General features: G+C 43.4%; 1 long non-coding RNA gene across 1 annotated transcript in view; it reads right to left on the reverse strand.

The window, feature by feature from the left end:
- Positions 1-15303, reverse strand: part of LOC126418781 (uncharacterized) — a 47209-nt gene extending 31906 nt beyond the window's left edge. Inside the window, exon 1 of the long non-coding RNA XR_007575895.1 lies at positions 15233-15303. This is a non-coding gene — a long non-coding RNA (uncharacterized LOC126418781). The remainder of the gene's footprint in view (positions 1-15232) is intronic.
- Between the last annotated feature and the right edge of the window lie 849 nt (positions 15304-16152).

The following is a 16152-nucleotide window of genomic DNA, read 5'->3' on the forward strand; positions in this document are numbered from 1 at the left end:
TTTTTTTACATTCTTCTGCGTATTATTCTTATCAGCAGCATCGATGCACGAATTGTTAAGCTGGTTGTGCGATTATTATCACACTTGTCGGCTCTTGCTATCCTCGGAATCGTGTGGATGATATTTCTCCGAAATTCTGCTGGTGTATCGCGTCACATACAATCGACACATCAACGTGAATAGTCGTTTTGTTGCCACCTCTCCAAGCGATTTTAGAAATTCCAATGGAATGTGGTCTATACCTCCTGCCTTACTTGATCTTAAGTCTTCCAAAGTTCCACGTAGACTCCTGTTTTTTCTTCTACTGAGTCATCAGAAAAGTCCTTCCCGTCATAGTGGCATTGGATGTACTGCTTTCACCTACCCACTCTCTCCTCTAAAGTTAACAGTAGAATTCCCGCCGATCTCTTAATGTTGCCATCCTCACTTTGAATTTGACCGAAGGTTGTTTTGATGTCCCTGTATGCTGAGTCCGTTCTCCGCACAATCATTTCTTTTTCGATCTCTTCACATTTTAATGCAGCCATATTGCCCTAGCATCTCTGTACTTCATATGTGGTTGGTTGTTTGGTTTGGGGAAGGAGACCAGACAGCGAAGTCATCGGTCTCATCGGATTAGGGAAGGACGGAGAAGGAAGTCGGCCGTGCCCTTTGAAAGGAACCATCCCGGCATTTGCCTGGAGCGATTTAGGGAAATCACGGAAAACCTAAATCAGGATGGCCGGACGCGGGATTGAACCGTCGTCCTCCCGAATGCGAGTCCAGTGTCTAACCACTGCGCCACCTCGCTCGGTACTTCATATTTATTTCGTTCCTAAGTGACGTGTATTTCCGTATTCCTGAATTTCCCTAGACATTTTTGTACTTCCTTCTGACGTCGATTAGCAGAAGCATTTCACCTTTTATCGGCGGTTCTTCGCATCTGCGTTCCTTGTCCGGCCCCGGTAGCTGAGTGGTCGGCGCGACAGACTATCAATCCTAAGAGCCCGGGTTCGATTCCCGGCTGGGTCGGAGATTTTCTCCGCTCGGGGACTGGGTGTTGTGTTGTAATCATGACCATTTCATCCCCATCGACGCGCAAATCGCCGAAGTGCCGTCAAATCGAAAGACTTGCTCCAGGCGAGCGGTCTACCCGACGGGAGGCCCTCGTCACACGCCATTACTATTATCTGTGTTCTTTGTATCTACAGTTTTCTTTCCTACTTATCCATTCCTCTTCAACTGTACTACCTACTGAGCTATTCATCATTGCAGTGTCTACAGTGTCAGAGAACTTCAGACATACCTCTTCATTTCTTAGTACTTCCATATCCCAGTTTTTTGGGCATTTATTTTTGCTGATTAATCTCTTAAACTTCAGTCTGCTCTTCATCACTATTAAATTGTGACCTGAGTCTATATATGCCTCTGGGTACGCCTTACTATCCAGTATTCGATTTCAGAATCTGTGCCTGACAGTGATGTAGCATATCGGAGATCTTCGTGTATCTTCCGGCCTTTTCCAAATAAACATCCTCCTCCTGTCATTCTTAAACAGAGTATTCGCTATTACTAATGGATGTTTATTGTAAAACTCAATTAGTCTTTCTTCTCTCTCGTTTCTACTACCAAGTCCATGATGTAACCCTTCCTTTTACATCCTCTCCCATAACTTCATTTCGTTCTCCTATGACTATTAGATTTTCATCTGCATTTAAGTACTGAATTACAAGTTCAGTATCTTCATGTATTTTCTCTATCTCTTCATCTTCCGCTTGCAACGTCGGCATGAATACCTGAACTATTGTTGTCGGTGTTGGTTTGAAGTCGATATTGGCGAGAATAACCTTGTCACTGAATTGTTCGCATTTACTTACTCTGTCATTCCTTTCTATTCATGACGAATCCTAGTCCCGTTGTATCATTTTCGGCAACTGCTGATGTACTGTATACTCGTATGGACAAAACTCTTTATCTTCCTTCCATTTCGTTTTACTGACCCCCACTAAATCTAGATTGAGCCTTAGGATTTCCCTTTTCAGATTTTATAGCTTTCCTACCACGTTCAAGCTTCTGTCATTCCACGTCCCTATTCGCAGAACGTTGTCCTTTCGCTGGTTATTCAATCTTTCTCTCATAGTCACCTACCACTTGGCAGTTCGCTCCTGGAGGTAAGAATGAGAGACTATTTCGTAATCTTTTGCCAATGGAGAAATCATCAAGACACTTTCTCAATGGAGAAATCATCAAGACACTTTCTCAGTTACAGGTCACGTGTCCTGTGGATACACATTGTGTTTTTAATGCAGTGGTTCCTATTGCCATCTGCGTCCTCATACCGTTGATCGTTGTTGATTCCTCCGCCTTTAGATGCAGTTTCCCACCCCAAGGGCGTCCACCCCTATAGCTGAGTGGTCAGCGTGACGGATTGCCGTCCTACAGGCCCGGGTCGATTCCCGGCTGGGACGGGGATTTTCTACGCTCAGGGACTGGGTGACGTGTTGTTTTCATCACCATTTCATCCCCATCCGGCGCGCAGGTCGCCCATTGTGGCGTGGTATGTTATAGACCTGCCCCGTAAAGGGCCTCCCGGCCAATGACGCCTAACGCTCATTTCCATTTACCCCAAGGGCAAGAGAGTGCCCTGAACCCCTATCGGCTCCTCCACCCTATTTTACAAGGCGGTTGGCTAAATGAGAGTGACTTCTTATGCCGCAAGTATGAATTAAGGACGCTGAGGATGTAGCATAGGCACTTAGTGTTAGTATCCGTTTACAAGATGTGGATAGTGCACTAGGACGCGCAGTGAACATAAAATATTCTGATTTGGTGAAGAACGTTAGTTTTGTGGCATTTAAAGACGCAGTATAGTCAAGCACAATATTGTAATTTCCAAACTATGAGCATAAGGTTCGAGATTGTGAAACTATGAACTAGGAGGGCAAGTACAGTTCGAGGAAGTAAAAGTTAAACGGGAATGGGAAAGTTCCTTCCATCGGAAAGCTTTCCCAATAGATCACAGTATTGTGAAAACGTATACAGATTCAGACTGTTGCTTGACAGCTTGGGTAAATAAAACGAAGTAAGGTTTTTAGTAGATACCGGCGCACACATGGTAGAGCACTTGCCCGCGAAAGGCAAAGGTCCTGAGTTCGAGTCTCGGTCCAGCACACAGTTTTAATCCGCCAGGAAGTTTCGCATCAGCGCACACTCCGCTACAGAGTGAAAATCTCATACTGAACACAGTTCAAGTTTAAAGCAGGGAACACATGGCTTCACAAACAAATAGAATTGTTTCTAACTGTGAGGCAAAGATTTTCTAGAATACTCTGCTAAGACTATCCGGTTGGCCACCATGCTAAAATCTGCCTTTCGCAACGAACAGTTAAACTCAACAGGGGTTCGTTTCCAACGGATGCAACAGGTACAAGTGTTTCTGTGTCAAAGGTAAACCCTTTGCTAAGGTGGTGCGAACTAAGCTGTGTACAATTACGTTAAAAATTGTTTCACATGAAAGAGTACCAGCAAGTACAGGAAACCTAGTTTGGTTTACGATAGGCACAGATGTTGCACAATACGCATTGTGTTTAATAGGAACTATGTGAAGTAATGATACGTTGGGTGAACAGCATTGTTTTATACGAAGAAGTATAAAATATCGTAAGGAAATAAATGGACAGCTTATGGTGCCAGTAACCATGGATGATTTCACAACGAATGAAGTAAAGCTTCTGAAGGGATTAGTAATAGCTACAAGTCATGTACTCGAAGAAGAAGAAGACATTGATGGGTCAGAAATAGAGTAAGATGTCATGTAAACTGTCAGAAAGTCTGCGTTCCATAACAAGGTTCGTCTCTCAACGGGAAATGATCGATAGGTCGTGGAGTCATTAGTTTGGTACAAGGATTTATTTAATTCAGAAGGTTCTGGGCCAGCCACACCCATAACATAGCATCGTACTCCATCAGGCAGTCATGCAACAGTGAACTGTAGCAGGTAACCAAAACATCTGAAGCCAATAATGGAACAGTTCATAGATCAACAGCTCAAAGAACACATAACATGGGGCGGTGTAAATTCTTTTCCATACTCGATTCAAGGAGTAGTTAGCATTAGATCGAAGTATGTCCAGAAGATAGTCCATAAACATCTTTTACAACATCATCCAGGTGCTAGCAGTATCGTAGAATTCCTTTTGGGTTCAAAAGCCCACCTGCAACATTTCATTGTTTATTAGATTGATTCCCAAAAGTTTTAAAAGCGAAAAACTCCATGGTCGGCTTGGATGAAATCATAGGTTTTTCTAAAGATCTAGCTGAACATGCTGAACGTATAGGCAAAGTATTTGACAGATATAAAGCTACTGGCAGCTGAGTCGCAAAGAGATTTTGATGTAGAATACGGCAAGGTGATGTGGAGCAATATGAAACTAATAGTTGAATTTCTTATGTTCAACGAACATTAAAAAGATACAACGTCATAGGTTACCATAATCGGAAAATATTTCAAATGATTGAAAATGACGCATTAGGACCGTTAATAGAAGTTTAGCGGATAAAAAGTATTTACTGGCGATGATCGTCTATTTCTCAAGGTGCCTCGTACTGATAGCAGTACCAAATCAGAAAGCAAGCGCAGTAGCTCAAGCTATGGCGAACCATTGATTTCTTAAGTTTGTTGTACCACATGTCATATCAAGGAACAAAATTTTATGCCTGCTCTGGAGAAACAGATTATGTCGTCTACTGCGTGTAAAGAAATTACGGACTATTCTTTTCTATCCACAAGGTAATGATCTTACGGGACGTGTACAGTATACCATACGGAAGAAGTTATGACACTAATTGAACAGACAACGTTTAGAATGGGATGTCTGTTTGGCTGTGAATGGATGAAAACTGCCGTCGACTTTTGATTTAGTGCCATGAAAATTAGGAATGCTGGGTGAACACGTGCAGCAATTCACAGAAAGAAGTTCGTAAACGAGTATAACGTGCAAACATTAAGGCACTGGAGCATCAAGAGCGAATTTGCAGGGAACGAGTATATTAATCAGTACAAAATAGGACAGTGGGTTCTACTAGAAAATCCGTATACCTCGAAGTGTCGAACCAAGCAATTCTTGACAAAATTTCAAGGACCGTACCAGCCTGCGGGAATGACTTCACCGGTCAGTGTTAAGTTACTATTACCTACGAAAACATCGGCTCTGCAAGTTAGTCGAGTTAAACCTTTTAAAGCACAGCTGATTCGTTAACACAAATACCCACATCGTTACCATCGAAAAATTACCACGCGGAAAGAGAAAAATACAGAGTGTACCTTATGAGCTTAGGTCTAGCGATAAGTGTCAAGAACGCAGACTATTGCGTTTAATTTTGTGGTGGGGTACATAGATTAATAATATTTTTCCTTTAGTTTGCTGTAGCAGTCTTCTCCTGTCTAAGGAGCGACGAGATACGTGGTAATTCCTTTCTCCTAGGTGGCGTAGAGGACGACGTCGCAATATATTATCAAAGGTATATTTTCCTTGCACCTGTGTGAAGCTGAAGTGATTGGGATTACTGCAAGTGGGAAAAGAATTCCCCACAGGGACACATCACATTCTACAGCTAGTGGAAAGTAAATAAAATTCTATGCTCATGCTTCTACAGCTAAGGATTATTCAGATCAAGCTAGGGTATACAGGGTGTTACAAAAAGGTACGGTAAAACTCTCAGGAAACATTCCTCACACACAAAGAAAGAAAATACGTTATGTGGACAATTTTCTGGAAACTCTTACTTTCCATTTTAGAGCTCATTTTATTACTTCTCTTCAAATCACATTAATCATCGAATGGAAACACAGAGCAACAGAACGTACCAGCGTGACTTCAAACACTTTGTTACAGGATATGTTCAAAATGTCCTCCGTTAAGGAGGATACATGCATCCACCCTCCGTCGCATGGAATCCCTGATGCACTGATGCAGCCCTGGAGAATGTCGTATTGTATCACAGCCGTCCACAATACGAGCACGAAGAGTCTCTACATTTGGTACCGGGGTTGCGTAGACAAGAGCTTTCAAATGCCCCCATAAATGAAAGTCAAGAGGGTTGAGGTCAGGAGAGCGTGGAGGCCATGGAATTGGTCCGCCTCTACCAATCCATCGGTCACCGAATCTGTTGTTGAGAGGCGTACGAATACTTCGACTGAAATGTGCAGGAGCTCCATCGTGTATGAACCACATGTTGTGTCGTACTTGTAAAGGCACATGTTCTAGCAGCACAGGTAGAGTATCCCGTATGAAATCATGATAACGTGCTCATTGAACGTAGGTAGAAGAACATGGGGCCCAATCAAGACATCACCAACAATGCCTGCCCAAACGCTCACAGAAAATCTATGTTGATGACGTGGTTGCACAATTGCGTGCGGATTCTCGTCAGCCCACACATGTTCATTGTGAATATTTACAGTTTGATCACGTTGGAATGAAGCCTCATCCGTAAAGAGAACATTTGCACTGAAATGAGGATTGACACATTGTAGGATGACCCATTCGCAGAAGTGTACCCGTGGAGGCCAATCAGCGGCTGATAGTGCCTGCACACGCTGTACATGGTACGGAAACAACTGGTTCTCCCGTAGCACTCTCCATACAGTGACGTGGTCAACGTTACCGTGTACAGCAGCAACTTCTCGGACGCTGACATTAGGGTTATCGTCAACTGCACGAAGAATTGCCTCGTCCATTGCAGGTGTCCTCGTCGTTGTAGGTCTTCCCCAGTCGCGAGTCATAGGCTGGAATGGTCCGTGCTCCCTAAGACGCCGATCAATTGCTTCGAACGTCTTCTTATCGGGACACCTTCGTTCTGGAAATCTGTCTCGATACAAGCGTGCCGCGCCACGGCTATTGCCCCGTGCTAATCCATACATCCAATGGGCATCTGCCAACTCCGCATTTGTAAACATTGCACTGACTGCAACACGTTCGTGATGAACACTAACCTGTTGATGCTACGTACTGATGTTCATGATGCTAGTAGTGTAGAGCAATGAGTCGCATGTCAACACAAGCACCGAAGTCAACATTACCTTCCTTCAATTGGGCCAACTGGCGGTGAATCGAGGAAGTGCAGTACATACTGACGAAACTAAAATGAGCTCTAACATGGAAATTAAGCGTTTCCGGACACATGTGCACATAACATCTTTTCTTTATTTGTGTGTGAGGAATGTTTCCTGAAAGTTTGGCCGTACCTTTTTGTGACACCCTGTATATTTAACATGCTATTTCCAGCTGCAATTTGGAATTCCCGTTTGCAATGTTTGATGATCCATCCATATCCGGTCAATGCAAAGTTATCGACAAGGGGGTATAAGTGCGAATGAATTAAGTAATACTTTTGGCAGAACAAAGACATACACATCTTGTCTTCTCAGTAAGAGACCTCAGCAACTCTATAAAGGAGTTAGTCGACCATTTGCAGCACAGGTAATTCGTACTGACAAACTATCGAGTATAATTCAGCTGTTTGTAGGCAATGTGGAAGCACCACTGTGTAAAGAAGTAGTATTAACGCCGCAGCCAAAATTTCGAAGGAATGGCAGCCGCTTGTTTTACGCTATGTTTTCTCCAAAAACATTAATCCATTAATAGTACGAAATTAACGAGTACGGCAAAGTTAGAGTTAAAACGAAGTGTGATACAGCCGGAGCAAAATTATAGCTTCCTGTTACGATTACAGACACCATAGCAGGGTCCCGATCTCGACCGATGTTGTACTGGCCGGAGAAATCGTTCAGCGTGTTACCCATGGAAAAATTAACCTTTATGAGTAATGCTTTAGATCCCACTTTACTATGAACAATAGATGAATTAGTCATTGCAGAAGAGGGAGAAATTTCGCTAGATCAAATGTTATAGCATGTTCGGAGAGATCTAGAGAAGCGTAAAAAAAACATCGTAGCAATCAGTGTATCAACCACTAGCGGTATGGTGGTACCATTTTTTATGCGTGCAGCCTAATTTTCCTCAGAAGGCAAGCAATCGTGCAAAGGGAACAACCAATCATGAAATTCCTTCGGAATGGATTCGTTCTAGTAAGTAAGAGATTATAGAATAAAATGGCAAAGAAGCGATCTAGGAAAACAATGTTAAACAAGAATAAATTTTTTTGTGATCACTGCAACAAAAAGATCAAAGTAAATGTAAATACGTAAGATAATTCATCAAACAGATGGAAAAAGGGTGAAATTCAGAACGAATTTTTATTAAAATGCGGGTGAATTGTACGTATGAAAACTAATAAGGGAATGCGAGAGTAGCGTGTTTCTTAGCGCAAAACAGCTGGCATTACTTAACCCCACGGAAGCGTCGCCACTCACCAGCCAAAAAGCATAAACATTTCACCGCTGATTCTCGGTCAGGGAGAACGTCTATTTCGCCACTCCCAGAAGAGACTGTGAACAGCTCCGCGGAAAGTGGTTCGAACGGCGCAGACTTTGTTAATTCCATAATGCCACGCAATGGGTACCAGGTAGGGCGCATCGACAAACGGAAGTTTGAATAAGCTGCAAAGGCGAAATTGTTAAGCAAATGCTACGGAGCTGAATATTGCAGACAACTCGGGAAGAGCAGAATCAATTCGGCGATTCTGAATGACATCGTAGAGTAGAGTCACTCCTCAGTGACACAAATACTCCATCCTCTCTAGCTTGGACTGTTTGCACGATGAATCAGTCATCAGTTGTTGTATAAAATCGCGGCTGAGTACTTTCTCTCCTTCAGGCAGCAGTGCTTGTGATACGGAACGCACCTCATGGACATGAAGCGAAAGTATGAGCAATGCCAAACTCCTGGGCTACACTCGTCACACTTAGTCCTTCCCGTTTCCCGATGATTCCTCTCCGCGTGAAGTCATCCAAATGTCGTCACTGTACCATGCTGTAACGAAGAACACCCCTACAGTGTACCGTAACTGCTCACTGACTGACGCACACTGTCTTTTCTGGATCCTTCGGCTGCTTCGTTCTATGAGACCAGTAGTCACGCTTATCTCACCCCACGTGACGTCCAACTTGCCGTACGCGAACTAGAAACCTCTGGCAACTTGCTCCTCCTCTTCGATTCATTTCAATCGAGCAGTTAATATGTTCCGTCTATTTACTTATCTCGGCCTTAGCTTTGGCACTGCGATGTACTTAGCTGTATCCTCCATCTGCATATTTCGCTAATAGTGTTTTACATCCAGACACTGTTTTGATATTATGTGAGTGTAGACTTTCCCGGTGTATACTGTTGACGAAATCTTCTCGGGATTTCATCCGGGTAGATGTGTCGAAAATCCGCAACGTTTCGATGAGTGTCATTCTCATCATCATCTGACGAAGATGATGACAATGACACTTGTCGAAACGACGCGGCTTTTCGACGCAGCTACCCGGACGGAAGCCCGAGAGGATTTCATTAGTTTTGATGTTGTTCTTGTACTGTGACTTCAGTAGTTAATTCAATAGTTGAAAACGTATATAAAACAGGATTACTCTGCACCTGTGCTGCCATTGAACGTTGATAAATCAAAATAATAAATTAAACATGATATTCTGTACTGTCAGGTGTTTATATTTATAAAAAATACAAAGAGCAAGTCATATGCCGCAGATCTTCTTAAACATCTATGCTTGGCAACTTCTTCATTACAAAAATAAATTCTTTGGGTGAAAATGAAAAAAAAATGATTTACTTTTCCCATTTTCTTTCATTAATGCTTAAGACATGAGGTTTTAGGGTACTTCGCCATTTAGGAGTAAGTGTTTGTAGCACAGAAGTGTCTAATAAAGATAATACGAGAAGTCCTCTCTACAACCTCTTCATAACAGCCTTTTGGTTGTACTGAAAAAGGTTCACAGCGCGTTCGCTCCGCCCTGAGGTTTGTTGCCATTAATCAAACACAATTCCAAAACCACAAATTCATAAATTCCATACTACAAGGAGATCCTCTGATCACGGTATGTGTGGCATAGAAAGAACTGAGATATTCTAAGATACGTTATCTTTGATATCATCTATCAAATCATGTATCAAAGATAGATATCTTTAACAATCTATGCAGTGTTGTAAAGAGTTTAACATAACATAAAATTGGCAAAGGTTCAAAGTTCGAGTCTCGGTCCGGCACACAGTTTTAATCTGCCACGAAGTTTCATACCAGCGCACACTCCGCTGCAAAGTCAAAATCTCATTCTGGTATCATAAAATCAACTTCAAAGAAAAACTAATGTCATACCTGATTCCCAAACGAGAAAGTATACTGCAGTGTCCTCACACTGCGTCATTCCACATGGCAGCGAGAGGACGCAGTGTTTATCCATAGAACTTGCAAATAAATAAACGCTTGTCGGGGGAGACCCTTGAGACCCTTATCCTTGCTTTAGCTGCCTTCCTGTGAAGCTGGGTGATTTCATTGCTCTGATCCTATAACGATTAGGACAAGTCGCAGTGTCGTCTACTAACAGAAACACTGTTTCAGTATTCCTTTTCTTCTGCATTCCTTTCGTATGAACTCCCCCCCCCCCCCCCCCCCCGCCTTTCATTTGTCACCACTATTATCTGATCGCCATACCACGCCATATCAAAATAACCGAGCGAGTTAGTGCAGTGACTAACACAATGGACGCGCATTCGGTACGTCGCTGGTTCAAATTCGCGTCCCGCCATCCTGATTTAGATTTTCCGTTATATCCATAAATCGCTCCGAGCAAATGCCGGGATGTTTTGTTTGAGATGGCACAGCCGATTTCCTTCCCTATTCCTGTATAATCTGAGGTTGTTCTCCATGTATAACGACCTCCACGTCAACGATACATTAGCTGGCCGGAGTGGCCGAGCGGTTCTAGGCGCTACAGACTAGAACCGCGCGACCACTACGGCCTTAGGTTCGAATCCTGCCTCGAGCATGGATGTGTGTGCTGTCCTTAGGTTAGTTAGGTTGAAGTAGTTCTAAGTTCTAGGGCACTGATACTTTACTTTACTTACTTTTCCGTGTCCAGATCAAATTTTATTTTTCCGATAGTTAGCCACCACAACGGCTTTGTCGTTGGCTTGTAGCAGGTCACTAAAACTGCAGGGCTCCGGCAGTAGTCGGCACATGAGCAGATGTGCCTCGTCTTGTACCTCTCCGCATCCGCAAAGAACGTCGTCATCGTTAGTGAGCAGTCCCCACTTACATAGATTAGTTTCGCATCTGGGTACACCAGCCGTCAGCCTATTTAGAGTTCTCCACACTGTATAAGGAAATTTGTTTCCAGGTGCCATTTGCTCTTTTGGTATTATCTGCAGTGCGGTTTGTGCGGTTGGTTCGAATGGCTCTGAGCACTATGGGACTTAACTTCTGAGGTCATCAGTCCCCTCCCCCTAAAGTAGGGGACTGATGACCTCAGAAGTTAAGTCCCATAGTGCTCAGAGCCATTCGAATCATTTTTTTCAACGATATATTAAAACTTAGCTTCCTTCCTTCTGCCTAAAATAAAAGAGTACGATAAAAAATTCATGCTCCTCTAGACATCTAGTTTTTATTTTTAACAACTTCAATGTGTGGTCCTCTGAGCTCGACCTTGGACGAGGAATTGGTTGTTCGGTTTGTGAGTTATCTTTTAGTAATAGAATGACATATCCTTTATATTTCGGTAGCGTAGTTGCAGGATCTCCATTTCTTAAACTGATATTTCGACCGTATACTTATCGGTTACCTTCCGAATGAACTGGTGGACTAAATCTACAGCACTTACGACCGTGTTGTTAAACCTAAAGGTCATGCCACTGCGCATGCACCCACAGACTCACAAGGGCCAGAGATGTTGTCCGGCAGGAAAGAGCTGTGCACTTATTGAATCTTTTGTTAGAAGCTCGATCCATGCTGGGATACGGGTACATGAAGACGAGCTGTCCCTTAGCGACATACTTACTACTTGATCAAAGAAAGCGCCGAAGCCCTTCTTTTTCCAGGCAGAAGCCACCGTCTGTATTAATGAAATGCTTCGCCAGACAAATTTCTGTTGTTTCCTTCAGCATCAGGTCTCAGAGTGATTAATGGACGCAAAAATTTTGACCAAGTCCCACTGCATAGAGCAACCACCTGTTAGCAACTATGAGGACGTTCAATAAGTAACGCAACACATTTTTTTTTGCTCTCTGCCAACTTCGGTCGAAAAATGCGGATTTTATTTTGGAACATCGTAAAATATTTCAGCTTCAGTCCTTATAGTTCCATGAAGCTCCGACTGCTGGCGGCGCTATGCGTAACCTTCAATTAAATTTCGTCTCTAGCGCAGGTGCGTTCCAAGCAGAGAGCTGTCTTCGAGTTGCTCTTGGTGGAAAATCAGAGCTTCGCAGATATTCATAGGTGATTGCGGAGTGTCTACGTAGATATGCCAATGAACAAAAGCACCGTGAGTCGTTGGGCGAGACGTGTATCACCACCGTAACAATGCCGTGCAAACCTGTAGTATTTCCCGCATGCCAAACGGCGGCACACAACTGTGACTCATGCGATGGTGAACATAGGGGACACTCCTTGAGGCCACCCCACAACCAGGATATCGTCTCTTTCGACTTCCATCAGTTTGGCCCCATGAAGAATCCACTCCGTGGGAAGCACTATGTCGATGACGCAGAGGTTATTGACGCAGCAAGACGTCTGCCAATAGAGAGGCACCATGCGGCCACTCAGGCCCTCCCAGTAAGGTGGTGTAGGGCCATCACATTGAACGGAGATGATGTTGAAAAGCACGGTTCTATAGAAAGAAAAATAGGGAAATACCATACTGTACTGGAATTCTGATTAAACCGACCTGCTTTCAGAAAAAAAACGTGTTCCATTACCTATCCAACGCCGCTTGTGATTAATGTTCCGCATGAGTCGGCATTCAATGAACTGCGTATCCCAAGGTGGCATCGTCTTTGTAATGTCACAATCCACAATGAGAAAGGTAAGTAACTATAAATATCGAAGAGTGTTTGATTCGAACATCTGGAATCTAATACTACTTTATATCACAATTGCCCAAAGTCTAGGGATATCCATCCTGTGTGACTTGCCATGGTCGGCCGGAGTGGCCGAGAGGTTCTAGGCGCTACAGTCTGGTACCGCGCGACCGCTACGGTCGCAGGTTCGAATCTTGCCTCGGGAATGTTAGATCAGCGTAAGAGGGAGGAAATTCTGAGGAAAAAGCCGAAAATTATTTAATGGGTTATTTTGGCATCGCGAGAACGTTGCATTAATAATAAACAAGAACCTGTGCAGAACATTTCTGGAAAAATATTATGCGTTGCGGAAAGGTTTACATGAAAATGTAAGCGGCAACTGTAAAATCATCAGGACGAAACTGTCAAAAAACGTGAAATGAAAAGAGAAAAATTGTAGATTAAGAAAGATAAAGTGCCAATTTTACTATTACATGATTTTGAGGAAATATCATTTGAGTTGGGGTCTAAAAATTAATAATAGAACAAAAATTTAAATAAAAAGTTAGAAGTATTACCAACCACAAAATATCTGGAATCATTCTTATAGCCGGCCGAAGTGGCCGTGCGGTTAAAGGCGCTGCAGTCTGGAACCGCAAGACCGCTACGGTCGCAGGTTCGAAGGATGTTTGTGATGTCCTTAGGTTAGTTAGGTTTAACTAGTTCTAAGTTCTAGGGGACTAATGACCTCAGCAGTTGAGTCCCATAGTGCTCAGAGCCATTTCAACCATTTGAACCATTCTTATACCTACGTAAAGAGTAAATATTATTCCATTACCACAGAAAAATACAACCTTCCTTCCTTTCAATGTAATGAAGGTGTACAGATACCTACTCTCTAAAATCGGTTTGTTGTTGTTGTTGTTGTTGTTATGGTCTTCAGTCCTGAGACTGGTTTGATGCAGCTCTCCATGCTATATCCTGTGCAAGCTTCTTCATCTCCTAATACCTACTGCAGCCTACATACTTCTGAATCTGCTTAGTGTATTCATCTCTTGGTCTCCCTCTACGATTTTTACCCTCCACGCTGCCCTCCAGTACTAAATTGGTGATCCTTTGATGCCTCAGAACATGTTCTACCAACCGATCCTTTCTTCTGGTCAAGTTGTGCCACAAACTCCTCTTCCTCCCAACTCTGTTCAATACCTCCTCATTAGTTATGTGATCTACCCATCTAATCTTCAGCATTCTTCTGTAGCACCACATTTCGTAAGCTTCTATTTTCTTGCTGTCTAAACTATTTATCGTCCATTGTTCACTTCCATACATGGCTACGGTCCACACAAATACTTTCAGTAACGACTTCCTGACACTTAAATCTGTACTCGATGTTAACAAATTTCTCTTCTTCAGAAACGCTTTCCTTGCCATTGCCAGTCTACATTTTATATCCTCTCTACTTCGACCATCATCAGTTATTTTGCTCCCCAAATAGCAAAACCCCTTTACTACTTTAAGTGTCTCATTTCCTAATCTAATTCCCTCAGCATCATCCAACTTAATTCGACTGCATTCCATTATCCTTGTTCTGCTTTTGTTGATGTTCATCTTATACCCTGCTTTCAAGACACTGTCCATTCCGTTCAACTGCTCTGTTTATGAATTCAAAAAAATAAAAAAGATTGAAATGGCTCTAAGCACTATGGGACTTCAACATCAGAGGTCATCAGTCCCGTAGACTTAGAACTACTGAAACCTAACTAACCTAAGTACATCACACACAGCCATGCTCGAGGCAGAATTCGAACCTGCCACCGTAGTAGCAGCGCGCTCCCGGGCTAAAGCGCCTAGAACCGTTCGGCCACAACGACTGGCTATAAATTACATAAATGTGGACCTATACCCAGACTTCCTGACAGATGTTCTATCCGCACATCATCTGCGAATAGTGTGGTACAAATATAGCAAGTAGCTCCGACCACAATCCACACGGTGGCGTACGAATTACAGATGTAGAGTTTACAGGACGTCCGTACTGAATTTCATAGTGTCAGGCTTCAGATAGTGTTCCCTACCACGCAGTACACAGACCTTTTTGTAGACCGTACATATAGTGAGTAATGAAATGTATAATTCAAATTATAGGCTCTGAACTATCTGTTAATCAATCGGGCCACGTACGTTAACTGTCGGAGATATACTCGAACGCGGCAGTAGGGGTTTCAGTGGCCTAGGTATGCACTACGAAGGCGCAACAATGGAGTAGGCATTGTTTACATGTAGCGGCCGTGTGTGCTGCTTACCTGTGCTTGCGTCGTCTGCCGGAGAATCAGCCATGCGGCCCACGTGTCCACAACTGACTGCTGGCTGCGCGTGCCCATCTCACGGGCACTAGCGTCGTATCAAGGCCGCGTGACGTCATCGGAGGGCCCGGCTCTTGACGCAGAACGTAGTAACCGCGAGGCCACCACGCTGCCGAGAACCCGTCTGTGGCGTGATTAGCAAGTACGCAAGCAGATACGTAGATGGTCCTCATTTCAAGGTCAGCAGAAACATGAAGCCAGAGCGATGGTCAATAAGCTCACGGCTGAATTACTGCCGTTACATGAGCTCCCAGCAGTCATCATCCACAGCTGACTTACGGCAGCATAATACCGCTCGACACCATTTACATAACTTAACTTTCAAATAATGAGACGAAGTTGTTTCAATAGTGCGTACTACAGGCACTTGTCTCCACAGAGAATTGGCGAAATAACTACGAATCAATAGTTCCTATTTAAATTTGGTCACCTTACTTATGGATGTATTCCTTGTGCGAAATTTTTGCCTTTATATGAGTTCTGCTTAGGGTTTTTATAACGCCCTATGTTCTGTTCTTCCACTGGTTGTTGATATTTATCTGCAGTAGAGGGAAACGGTAAAATATCATCAAAACGAAGTAACTTGAAGTTAGATACGTTTATATGTGTTTATTCTTCGTTTTCCAATGTAAGAATACGAATACTTCTACTAGGACGGGTGAGATCATTTTCGTTGCCGGCCGGAGTGGCCGAGCGGTTCTAGGCGCTTCAGTCTGGAACCGCGCGGCCGCTACGGTCGCGGGTTCGAATCCTGCCAATCCTGCCTCGGGCATGGATGTGTGTGATGTCTTTAGGTCGGTTAGGTTTAAGTAGTTCCAAGTTCTAGGGGACTGATGACCTCAGATGTTGAGTCCCATAGT

This window comes from Schistocerca serialis, chromosome 9 (genome assembly GCF_023864345.2).
Source record: "Schistocerca serialis cubense isolate TAMUIC-IGC-003099 chromosome 9, iqSchSeri2.2, whole genome shotgun sequence".
Classification (NCBI taxonomy): Eukaryota; Metazoa; Arthropoda; class Insecta; order Orthoptera; family Acrididae; genus Schistocerca; species Schistocerca serialis.